The following is a 12,076-nucleotide window of genomic DNA, read 5'->3' on the forward strand; positions in this document are numbered from 1 at the left end:
AACAAAAAATACGTAAGACTCTATTTTGATATTCATTTTATTGCCGTGGTCTGGAACGGAAGCTACAATATCTCCCAAGTATGCCTGTATCAGGGAATAATAAATGATATGAAAACAAAGAAGAGGCTGAGAGCAGGGGCTGGGGGATGCCAGGGAGACCTCTAAGGAGGTGATACTGGAGCAGACTCCTAAGTCAAGTGAAGTGTGAGAGAACAGACCCCTCCTTCAGAAGCCAGAAGGGGGAGATCCAGCAGCAGAGCAGGAGCTGGAACGGCCAGAGTGCAGGAGGAGAACCAGGTGAGGACTGCAGTGCAGAAGCCAAGTGAAGACAGCCAAAGAGAAAGCCGGCTAACTGCTGCCAAGAGGCTGCAGGCGATGACAACCAAGAGTTGGCCATTAGGTATCACTGGTACCTGAAGAAGCATGGTTTTGGTGAAGGGGGGGGGGTGGCAAGAAGCCAAACTGGAGTGGGTTCAAGACAGAATGAGAGGGGAAAGGGGGCAAAATGTATGACGGTTCTTTTAGAAAATACTTACTCCAAGGGAGAATGAGGAATTGGGAGAACAGCCGACTAGGATATTGGGTTGAGAGTGTTTTGTGGTTGCTGCTTTCTCTCTTAAGATGAGAGATACTAGAGCATGTTTCTCATGGAGATGATCCATCAGGGGGAATAAACTAATGATGCAGAAGGGAATGGAGATTCGTGCATGAGTGAGAGCCTTGCATGCCAACAGGGAACGGGCTCCAGTTCACATGTGGTTCCAGTGCTGTGTGATTACGGTGCAGGGAGGCTAGCAGATTTAGCACGAGGAGATGATGAAACTAGTTCCTAATTGCTTCTTTTTTTCTCCGTGAAATAAGCCAAGTCATCAGCTGAGAGTAGGGTGGGGACAGAAACATAGTGGGCTGGGCAGTGTCAAGAGTCTGCCTTGAGGTTTATGGTCATAACTCAAAAGCAAGACGATGCAGATGGCTGGTTTTCTCCAGCCAGGTTCATCAGCCTGAGGCAGGAGCACAGTGGGCAGAGGGTGGGGTTTTCCCAGGAAAGTAAGATGAAGGGAGAAATGGTCAAAGAGGTTGAGGGTGTATGGAAGCACCTGGGGGTAGGGGTGGAGGGGAGAGTGGCAGGAGGTAATAAGTATGATGGACAATGAAGTGGAAGGGTCACCAGGTCAGAGGCCCATGTAGGGTGCAGGATAGGTGGAACAGGGTCATAACAGGAATAAGACAAAAGAGAAAAGGTGAGGGTCAGACTGGAATGCTTGTCAAGATTTTGGTGGAAGTACAGTTACTGGTAATAAGGTCCACAACTGTGGCTGCAAGTTTAGTGGGTAATAAAATCAACTTAGTGGGTCATGACCAGCAATTTTTTTTAATGACACAGAATAAAAAGTATGCAACTACATTATACCTAGTAAGGGTAAACACTGTTTCGTGAAACTTGTTTCAGTTGTATGTGTATTTGCATTGGGTCTCACATAAGATGTATTTCTCCTATGGATCGGGGTTAAAAAAAACTCGCAGGACACCAGGGCAAGGTTCTCTGTGGTCAGGGCTCTCTGGTGCATCGTAGGGTGTTTAGCAGCATCCCAGGCCTCCCCTCACTGGACGCCCGTAGCACCCCTAGACATTGCCAAATAGCCTCTGGGTGGCAAAACTGCTGAGAACCAGCAGCCTAGAAATAACCATGGGAGGGATGGCTGAAGTAGTGAGGGGAAAAGATAACTAAAAGAGAGTTGGTCAAAGGACTGAATTGGGGGGGACAATCTATATAGATGTCCAAGTTACCAAAAATATTGATGGGAGGAGGGACTGTGGGCCAGATGAACAAGATCTTCAAAGAATGAGGCAAAATAACTACTGAAGCCCAGGCGCCTAGAGCCCGTGCTCCACAACAAGAGAAGCCACCGCAATAAGAAGCCCGCACACAGAAACGAAGAGCAGCTCCCACTCGCCGCAACTACAGAAAGCCCACGGGCAGCAACGAAGACCCAACGCAGCCAAAAATAAATAAATTAAATTAATTAATTAAAAAAAAAAGAATGAGGGAAAGTGACCCAGAGGGCTGTAGATGAATGTTCTCTACCCCGGCTACACAATAGAATTACCTGGAAAACTCACCCACCAATGCCCAGGCCCCACCCAGACCAACCAAATCAGAATCCCCAGGTGACCCCAATGTGAAGCCAGGGTGGAGACCCCTACAGAAGATGCCCACCCTCCAAGACCCAGCTGAAGTATGACCTCCTTCATGAAAATTTCCTTCCTATTTCACTTCTTTTCATACACCCCACTCATCACAACGAACCTTGCTTTGCTTATAACTTACATGTGAAATCATCAGAAAAGAAGAAAAGCACTAAAATTAAGCAGCTAAAAACAGAACAAGTGTTTATCTGCTGAAGAATTTTAGAATTAGGAGATCTGCTAGCGGGGAGTCTTTCAGGGAAACTTCTTGAGCTTCAGGTTAGCCACTCCTCTGGAGGTCATCCAGACAAGTGAGGGTCCCCGAGCACAGCCCAGCACTTATGTGTCACTGATAAGCACTGTTAGAAATATGTCCCCTCTGGAGACACTAATAAACACTTGTTGAAATTAATGACTTTGTACTTCATCCCCACCCCACCCCAAATGAACCAATGACTAGATTACAACAATTTAAGCACCATTTATTATCTGATCACCATTTTCTTCACAATACCCTTCACATGTAGCCAACTTTTTATTAAAAGCAATCAGTGACATCAAATCTTGAATACGCATATACGTATGATGAAAAACAAGAAGACAGGAACCAGAGACTAATAGTCCTCTCTGCTTTCCCATGAGAAACCGTTATAGAATATTTAAAATATCCCTGAACTCTGACGTTCACTGTTGATTAACCACATACAACCATGTATGAAACATCACTACATCCCCAAACACCTACAAAAGATACAGAAAACAGTTAAGTAAAATAACTCAAATATTTCTTTTCCCCAGCTTGGTGAAACTGATAAAACTGAGTTAACTTGCCTTGATTGGCACCCTAACTTTCATCCATGAAAGGGCAGAGCACTGGCTAGACAAGAACACAAGAGCTGCAAAACAGAGGAAGCTGGGGCTTCCCTGGTGGCGCAGTGGTTGAGAGTCCGCCTGCCGATGCAGGGGACACGGGTTCGTGCCCCGGTCTGGGAAGATCCCACATGCCGCGGAGTGGCTGGGCCTGTGAGCCATGGCCGTTGAGCCTGCGCGTCCAGAGCCTGTGCCCTGCAACGGGAGAGGCCACCACAGTGAGAGGCCTGCATACCACAAAAAAAAAAAAAAAAAACAGAGGAAGCTGGTTTGTAAAGTGTGGTCCAGGACCAGCAAGATCAGCATCACCTGGGAACTTGGTAAAAATGCAAATTATCAGTCCCCACCTAAGACTAACAGAATATGAAACTGTGCCCTAACAAAGTGGGTTTTAACAAGTCCTCCAGGTGATTCTGAGGCATTCTCTCCTGGAAAGCACTGAATCATGGTTTTCAAATTTGCAGCACAGCCCTGGCTTCCAGGGGGTTGAGATTCTGAGCCTCCCACTAGCATTCACAGAGTCACGTGAATCACGTGGTATGTACTTTTTAAAATGTGAACATAGATTCCACTGCTTTTGAAAGTTTCATTTTTTTGTAGTGACTGCCAAGATCTGAAATACTATCAAGTTTCAAAAATCACATCAAGGGGCAGGATTGAAAATGGCACACAGGGAGAGCAATCAGCTAAGCTAAAGGTAATGTGGAAGGAGACCAGGGTTCAAACGCCAGCAGAGCCATTTAACAGTAACTTTCTGGGGCTCAGGAAAACCAAGTTTGAGGAGATGCTGCTCCTCTCTAGGAAGACTCTTCAGTTGGCCAGAAGACCTCCCCTCCGCCTTCAGAATGGGATCAGAGAAAGTCAAGGAAAAGGAGACTGCTTGCTAAGACCTTTCATGACCTCTTATTGTCACTCTCCTGGGAGACAGAGGTAAATAGCTCTTCCAGAAGCCATGGCTTACCCTGAAGGAATTTACTTAAACTTGGGAAATCTCAGAATTTTAGAAGATAATTAACTGAACGTTTCCAAAGAGACAAGAGGTTGCTACAGAAGGCATCAGAGAAAACATGATATTGCCCAAATTTGTTTCTAAAATGGTTCCAGACAAATTTCCTATTCATTAAACAAATAATACTTTAAAGAGTTTTCATACAGAAAAGCCTGTATGTTTGAGCAAGTAAACCATTCAAGGTGTATAGGGAGCAAGTTAATCACCCCTCTGCCCCAATGCTAATTTTAAACAATATTAAATTTTATGTGTCTTTCCGTATCTTTCTCCAAGGTCATACACCTACTAGTGCTTCTTTTTTAAATCGGAAATAGGATCATACTATTGATACATATGATACTCAGCAACTCGATTTTATTTACATGTAATGTATCATAGACATCCTTCACAAAACAACCCATAGTAGCTGTACCCTATTTTATTCATCCTACTGATGGACATTTATGGTGCTTCTAGTTTATTTACTGTAGTAAGCCTGCAATAAACATCCTCACACATAGATCCCTACATGCTGATGTTTTTACTTCTGTAAGAAAGGATTCCAAATATGCAACTGCTGGTTCATATGGCACACACGTTCCAAATTTTCACCAAAACTGTCTGCTTTCCCTAAAGGCTGCACCAGTTCATACTCCCCACAAGAGTCTGAGGGTTGCCCCCAACCCACCTAATGGAGGATGTTACCAATCTTTACAACATGAATTAATTGAACAGAAAACTAATATCTCTTTGTTTTTTAATTTGCATTTCCCTGACCATTATGTACATTGAGAATCTTTTCACGTGTTTATGACCTTATCTTAGGAATTGCCTGTTCACATCCTTTGTATATCTTTGATCATGCTGTACTGTTCAAGTACTGTTTAATCTCACACTAATCCCCCTCACCCCCAGAATCTATGAGATGTGTCAAGTATAAAAGAATATCACCCTCTAGGAACTCAGTGTGTGGGGTGAGGCCAGGGGATGACTTCTTAGCTTGAAGTACATGGTAAGCCCTCAAAAACAATTTCTGAATAAGTGAATAGCAGGCTTAGAGAATTCTGTTTGTTAAGAGTGCAGCTAAAAGAGTGAAAAGGAAACACAAATATTCACTACTTGTTCTGCATATTCAGAACAGCATCACTTTGACTGCAATTAAATTGTTGGTTAAGGGAGAAACAAAACCATGGTCTTGGCACTGACTCTGACAATGCACTGTGAAATGGGTGGCAAAAGAGCCCAGTCTTAATTCATAGCTCTGGGTGGTACATAAACAAAGGCTCTCAAAACCAAGGGACACCTGTGACTAAGCCACAGGCTGTTAGTTTGGTCAACGGACAGGAGAAGCCTACCTTAAACATTTTGTTCTTTTTTTGTTTTTTGTCTCCAATGCCATCCAAGATTTTTTAGCCTTTCAAAATCTCCTGCTTATTGGGGAAGGGGAGCAAGGAGGGCCTGCAGCGGGTTTGACAGAGTTCAGATTCCTTAACTCTTAACTTTAGGCAAAACATCTGGTTATACCCAGCATTTATCCCCATTATTTGCAATAGTTCTGTTTGGCTTATGTCTTAACTAGTCTCCTTATTAAATATAAAAGTAATAGGATTAAAAACTTCTGGGGGAAAGTACTGTAATTAAAAAGGAACCAGTTGGGTATGGTAAGCTGTAATTCTGGTCCTTCTTATTAAGTTTTCCTTCTTGGCTTTAATTGTTTTTTGTACCCATAAAAATAACTTTGTATTATTTAACTTTTTTAGTACTTCCTGTATTGGCTAAACACCACCCCAAATCTCCAAGAAAACATTATTACTCAAAAGTTCTGGAGTAGTAATGTCACAGAACACAAGTTTTAGATACTGTCCCAAGAGTCAGGCATGCCACACACACTACAACACACACACAGCCTGGTAAATTGACAGGCAACTCTCCAACATGAATAGGCATTTTCTCACCTCCTGAAGTTACAAAATCTTCTTAATAGGAAAAAAATTGCAGGAACTTTGATCAAGCCATGAGGTTATGATAAGAATCTGGCAAGAGGCAACAAAGCACAATTTATAACACTTTGTTAAGAGAGGCATAAAAAACATAAATAAATATTGAGGTAGTATACTTGGGAATGAAAACTGAAGGGTTTGTAATAAAACTTCTCTTTTTTAAATCTTTTATTTTAGCATTATTGAGAAAACTCCTTTAAGATTTTTATTATGTAATGTTTAGCACATGCACAAAAATATGTGACACATATATATAAAGCAAAATCCTAAGATGAATAAATACATCTTTAGATTTTCTTTTTTCCTGAGCATAGTTGGTAAAGATTTAAATTGTTCATCACCTGTAACCATCCTTAACTGTTCTTAGGAACAAATGATCTGCTGGGAGCCAGGAGTGGAGGAATGGGGGAATCAGTATAATTTTGAGCTATAAAAGAAACTGGGCTAAAGCAAAAAATAACACACACACACACACACACACACACACACACACACACACACACACCCCTATTTCTAAAACCTGACTTTGCTTAAAAATACTCTAGGGAACAGTATTTGAAAAACCCTGAACAAGTAGATTTAACAGTAAGTGAATTCAAGACCCATATAAATAAACCTTTGTCTAGGAAGAATTTCCCCAATAACTAATTGAACAGGATCATTTTAAAAGTGCACCTTCCCTTTGGAGGTAGAAGCACAATATTAATGCCAAAAACAGAAACTCTAATAACTCTTTAGTATCTCCTTGATGACCTAAGTGGGTACAAAGGCAGAGAGAAACCAGTGACTTCCCCGATCTGAGGAGCCCTGTGTTTCTGGGATTCAAGGTACCACTTCTAAGACTGGGAACTTTACAAAAGGGATGGAGGCTTTCAGCAACTGATTTGATTCTCTCCTAAATTAATTATGCTAATTCTAGATAAATGTATCTTAGGCTCAGAGTGTTCTCCACAATTCTAGGGCTCAGTGAAAACAAAATTAGCATTCTTGCAAGTATCCCTCCTCTCTCAAGGCCATTTGTCTTGTCACACCACCGAACCTCCAGGGTTTTTGCATGGATATCCCAAATCAGCCAACAAGGAAGATAAAATCTTGGAAACCCAATGGCTGACATTCCCACTAGAGGCATTTATTGAAGTGGACAGACGCAAGAGCAGCCTAATCCCTGACAACAAAGGGCACATCTCCGAGATGAAAGCCTCCCCCCATCCCCGACATCCCTTCTGTGATCCCCTGAAGGCTCTCCAATGACAAAGCCCCAAAGTGCTGACATGACCTCAATAGTATGGCATCATTTCTCTCGCCAAGGAGAACGGCTGGCACGTTCCTGCCAGCGAACTGTAGGTCAGCCAACACGCCCTTCCCCTGACCCTTCGCAAAGCAGAGATCACAATCTATTTCAAAAGTAGATTCCCCACCGTCCACTCCTGAGGAGTCGCCAACTCCGAGCTCTGGAGGAGGGAGGATAGCGCGCAACCTGACGAATGCCACAACTCAGCACCCCGGGTACTATCAGAAGCCAAAGTAAGTGGTACCAAGAGCACCAGGCTGCTTGTAATTTATTACATTTGGGGGGTCCAATTCTCCGGAACATCACCCCTACTCTCCCGTCTTTAACTGTGTCTTGCACAACGCCAACACTTCAGCTCATTCCTCTCTCATCGTCTGGAAATAGCCAGAGGTTAGTTTTCACCACGAGACAGGGACTGTGAATCAATCTCCTTTCCCCAGGTCACCTGGGCTCTTCACGGGCAGCAAAAATCCAAGTTTCCCCACGCGTCATCTGAAGCCCCAACTTCTGGAAACGCCCCCCCCCTTAACCTCGTCCCCACGAGCTGGCACCGCGGCGAGAGACGAGCACGCAGCCGCGGGCGCTGCTGCTGTCGCGGCCGCAGCCAGGGAGGCGAGAGGAGGCTCGGACTGGTGTTCCGCCCCGGAGCCCCCGCAAGCCAGGCCGTCGGCCCCGACGCGAAAACCGGGCTCCTCCTCTCCGCGGGGAGTGAGATCCCGCGTTCTGCGGAGCGCCCAGGCGGATCCCGGCGCCGGCAAAACGCTCCGCACCGGTGCCCGGCCGGGGGACGCGGCCAAGTGCACGGCTCCCGCGGAGCGTCCGGGCAGCCGCGGCGGCAGAAGAGGGGCGTGTTCCTTGCGCCTCGGGGCCCGACCGCCGCTTCTCGGCTGCACCGGGGAAGGAGGCGAGCCGAGCGTGCAGTCCCAGACGGCGGCTCTCGGCCTCAGCCCCGGCGGGCCGGCCTGGCGACGCGCTGCAGCCCGCGCGCCCTTGCGGGGACAGGCGCGGTGCGCGCCCTGCGGGGCCGCCTCCGTGCCGGCCTGGGCGCGCAAACTTTCCGAGCGAAAACCGCTCCAGCCTCTCCAGCGGGGGCGCCGCGCTCTCCCCCGGGCCCACCAACTGTTCGCCCCCTCCCCTCCGTAGCCAAGACCCACTGAAAATATGGCGCCCTCGAACGTCGCTCCTCGGTCCCCTCAGGGAATCCCGAAATGCCCGTCTCCAGGACCCCCAGCTCCCGGTGGGCGCGAAATTTCAGCTCCTGGGGCCGAGGAAGGAGAGGGCGCCCCTGGTCCAGCGCGAGGCCAGCGGCACTGAATCCCAATCCTCCCCTAGCTCTAGGTCCCTCAGCGGCCAGCAGTTTGCTAGTGGCGAGATTGCCAAGTAAAGGAGGGGAGTCGTGGAATCTGCAGGTCTGAGAGTCCGGGACTGGCAAAGGAGCTCGGCACCGGCCGGCTGTCTTTGCCTGGAGCCCGGCCGGAGACTTGTTTGCAAAGTGGCGCTGGAGTCGGGGCGACCAGTGCTGGAATGAAGCCGCTCCGCCCGCGCCAACTCTCCTGGCGCGGGGACCCGGCCGGGGCTGAGGGGACACTCCATGCAGGCGGGGCCGCTTTTCAAAGCCCAGTTACCGGAAACCCAGCGGGAGCCCCGGAGGGGACCGGCTGCTCACAACTAGGAATCCGCTCTCGGGCGCCGGCTGCGAGGCTGTTTGCAAACCGCGGCGCCCGGGTCCAGTGCAGCAAAACATACATGTGCGATAGACAGGTGCATTAATTTAATTTTATTTTTATTTTATGCAAAAAGTCCTCCTAGAACATCAAATCTGGTAGCTTTGCGGGGTTTTTTGCATCACTCACGAGATGCAAAAGGAAGGGAAAAACCACCCACATTTTCCTTCTGTAGAGGGGAGGGAAAAGACACGAGAAATTCATGCAACGTGCATGCAGCTGGAGGAAGAGGAAAACCCGAGTGAGTCGTGAGCCTTACCGGCGGATGCATTTACTGTCTCACTGCAGAGCGCCTGCACCGGAGTGCAGCCGGCGACCCCCCGCGCGCCCGGCAACTGCTCCGCTCCCGCAGCCGCCTCAGCCGCTGCCGCCGCCGCTGGCTCCAGGCGCGGAACAAGAGCTGAGGGCGAGCGCGAGCGCACGGCCCGGGCGCGCCGGGAGGGCAGGAAGCGCGTCATCACTCGGGGACGGCGCGGCCCCGCGCGGCTCCGGTCCGGCGGCGGTGCAGCGTAGTAGCCGGGCTGGGCCGTCACGGGATCCCGCGGGCCCCTCCTGGGTCTCTAGCCTGCTGTCCGGTGGTGGGAGGGTCCGCGAGGCAAGGCGACGCGCCGGACGAGCTGTCGCAGAACTCGGGCTCTGCTATGCAAGGGGGGGAGGGGATGCACCGTATTGGGGAATAGGGCCCCTAGGTCCGCAGAGCGCTTCCCTTGACCGCTGGCCCGCCGCTGGAGGAAGCGAGGTGCGGTTCCGACGGCAAGACCCTGGTGGGCTCTGGGGTCCCACTGCGACTCTGTCGGCGGGAACCCGAAGCGGGATTGTCCCTCCCTGTAAATGTCGCACACGCCGACACCGAAACTCAGCTGGTCAGAGGTCATATAGGGATTTAGAGAACGGCTTTAGGGATGAGGGGCATATTCTGTTAAGTTCATAAGAAGAAATTTTTCTCCTGCCTACTGTGCCCTTAAATAAAGTCAATTGTATACCTTACAGTTACACAGCCCTTAGGAAATGTAGGATGACCTGAAACCATTTGAAGTTTAGGAAGCGAGGAAACAAATCACAAAACACCGTGTATTATATGATCCCATTTTTAAAAACTACGATGTGTGGAGAGAGGCAGAAAAGACTGGACACATAAACACTAAGATGTTAACTAGGTCTCAGTGATTGGTGAAATTGTGGGTGATTTTTCTTTTTCTGCTTAGTTCTAGTTTCTGATTTTTCTGTAAGGAACACATTACTTTTGTAATACAAAAAAAAAGTTTTTTTTAATAAAAGATCTTGCATTTTTTTCCCATCCCAATATAAAATGACCAGAATTAACCCCTTTTCCCAAGAAATAGGTAGCAAATCTCTTTAGTTACTCATAAATGAAACTACTGCAACTTTTTAGTGTTTCTCAGAGCATGAAACTGCTATCCTTATGAAATGAAGATGATATAAATTGAAACTATCTTGAAGAAGTCCATTGGGACATTGGATAAGCCTGGACACTCTATAAAAACAATAGCATGTTCTTGTCCCGGTTGATGGACTTGATTTTATCATGACCCCAGAGATCTTTATAACAGAGGATAGCTTTGTAATTTATGGCAGAGAATAAACTTTATAAATCAAAAAGCATGGTTAGAGAACCAATTAACAGGCAACTTGAGAAAGTTCTAAAAGTTGCAGGGCACTGACTGTTTCTAATTGCCCAGGAAAAATGGTTCTGTTCACAAATTTTTAAACATTCCCCAGTCTAACAATGACTGGTAGTGGCAAGAAGCCACCTCAGGGGATGGTAAAAAAGTAAATGTTTATTGATTTCTATAAGAGATTGGTAATAAGCTCATTAAATTAATGCCACCTAAATTGTCCCTTGGTTTACTGACCATATTTTTATAGTTCACATGACAGGTTTATGTAAGAAGCTCTTCAAGACAAAGAGAAAAATTGATTGCAACTAAAGTTATTTTCCCCTTCCACTTAGTCCTCAGTTCATGGGGCCCAATGGCTTCACATCAAACATCTCAAAATCGGATTTTTCCCCAACTTGGATTTCAAGATTTTCCATCACTTAATTCACCATTCTCAAAGTATCCCATGCTCTTCCACTGCCTGCCAACGAGAAGCCGCTTAATATTAGAAGGTAAACTCCATGAGAGCAAGGATCTTACCTATATCTCTGTGCCTAAAAGAGGGCCTGGCACTTAGTAGGTGCACAATAAATACTTGTTTCATGAAAACAGCACATTTGTTCACTGTCTACTTGGCTAGTTCCTGAGATATTGGAAAAATCATCTCTCTTGCTAGACTGTCAGTGTAATCCTGGGAAACTAACATCTTGTAGAGTTATACATAGCATTGGTTTAGTCCGGTAATTTTACTCTTTTCAAAATAGCAGCTACGTCTGAGACATTCAGAGCAGTGAGGTGCAGATGTCTGAATATCTATGCATTATGTATCCAATTAGCACTATTTTGTGGTTCTCAGAGATCAATCAAACCCTTTCCCCAATGAGAACATCAGTCCTAGAATTCTTTGCTTTAGTCTGGTCTTTAACCAACTGACTTTGAACACTTCACCTATTTTTATAGTGTCTCAGTTTCTCTAACCTCTCCTATGACCTCAAAGCCATTTACTATTTCTTTAGAAAAACCAACCTTAACCATTCTAATGCCTAGCAGTATATTTTTCAATAGCTACCCCAACAGAAGTAAAATTGATTTTACTAGTAACCTACAGTAACTGCTCTGAAGTTGAGACTCCTTCTCTAGACCTTAAAAGATAGTTATTTCTGAATTTAGAGTCAGCTATTAGTAGTCTCTCTCTTTACTAGTTACAGTGATCATAATTCATTGTAGACCAGCAAAAAACCTGATCTAACAAGTTCGCATTTTTGGACTTTGTCTCCACCCAGCAGAGGAAAACATGGTGGCAGTTTATCTTTATCTTGGAGTATCTAGGGCCTGTGATAAAACTCATTCCATTAAGCAGTTTACCAAGTCTTGTATTGTCCCAGTTCCTGCCAAGC

General features: G+C 46.2%; 1 protein-coding gene and 1 pseudogene across 3 annotated transcripts in view; one reads left to right on the plus strand and one right to left on the minus strand.

Annotated features, from left to right (window-relative positions):
* Positions 1-8,720, plus strand: part of LOC132488170 (tigger transposable element-derived protein 1-like) — a 39,383-nt pseudogene extending 30,663 nt beyond the window's left edge.
* TLN2 (talin 2) overlaps positions 1-9,437 on the minus strand; it is a 457,102-nt gene extending 447,665 nt beyond the window's left edge. For all 3 annotated transcript variants that reach the window (XM_060097246.1, XM_060097247.1, XM_060097243.1), the window contains exon 1: positions 9,320-9,437. The gene's annotated coding sequence lies outside the window, so the exon portion shown is untranslated. The remainder of the gene's footprint in view (positions 1-9,319) is intronic.
* Between the last annotated feature and the right edge of the window lie 2,639 nt (positions 9,438-12,076).

This window comes from Mesoplodon densirostris, chromosome 4 (assembly GCF_025265405.1).
Source record: "Mesoplodon densirostris isolate mMesDen1 chromosome 4, mMesDen1 primary haplotype, whole genome shotgun sequence".
NCBI lineage: Eukaryota > Metazoa > Chordata > Mammalia > Artiodactyla > Ziphiidae > Mesoplodon > Mesoplodon densirostris.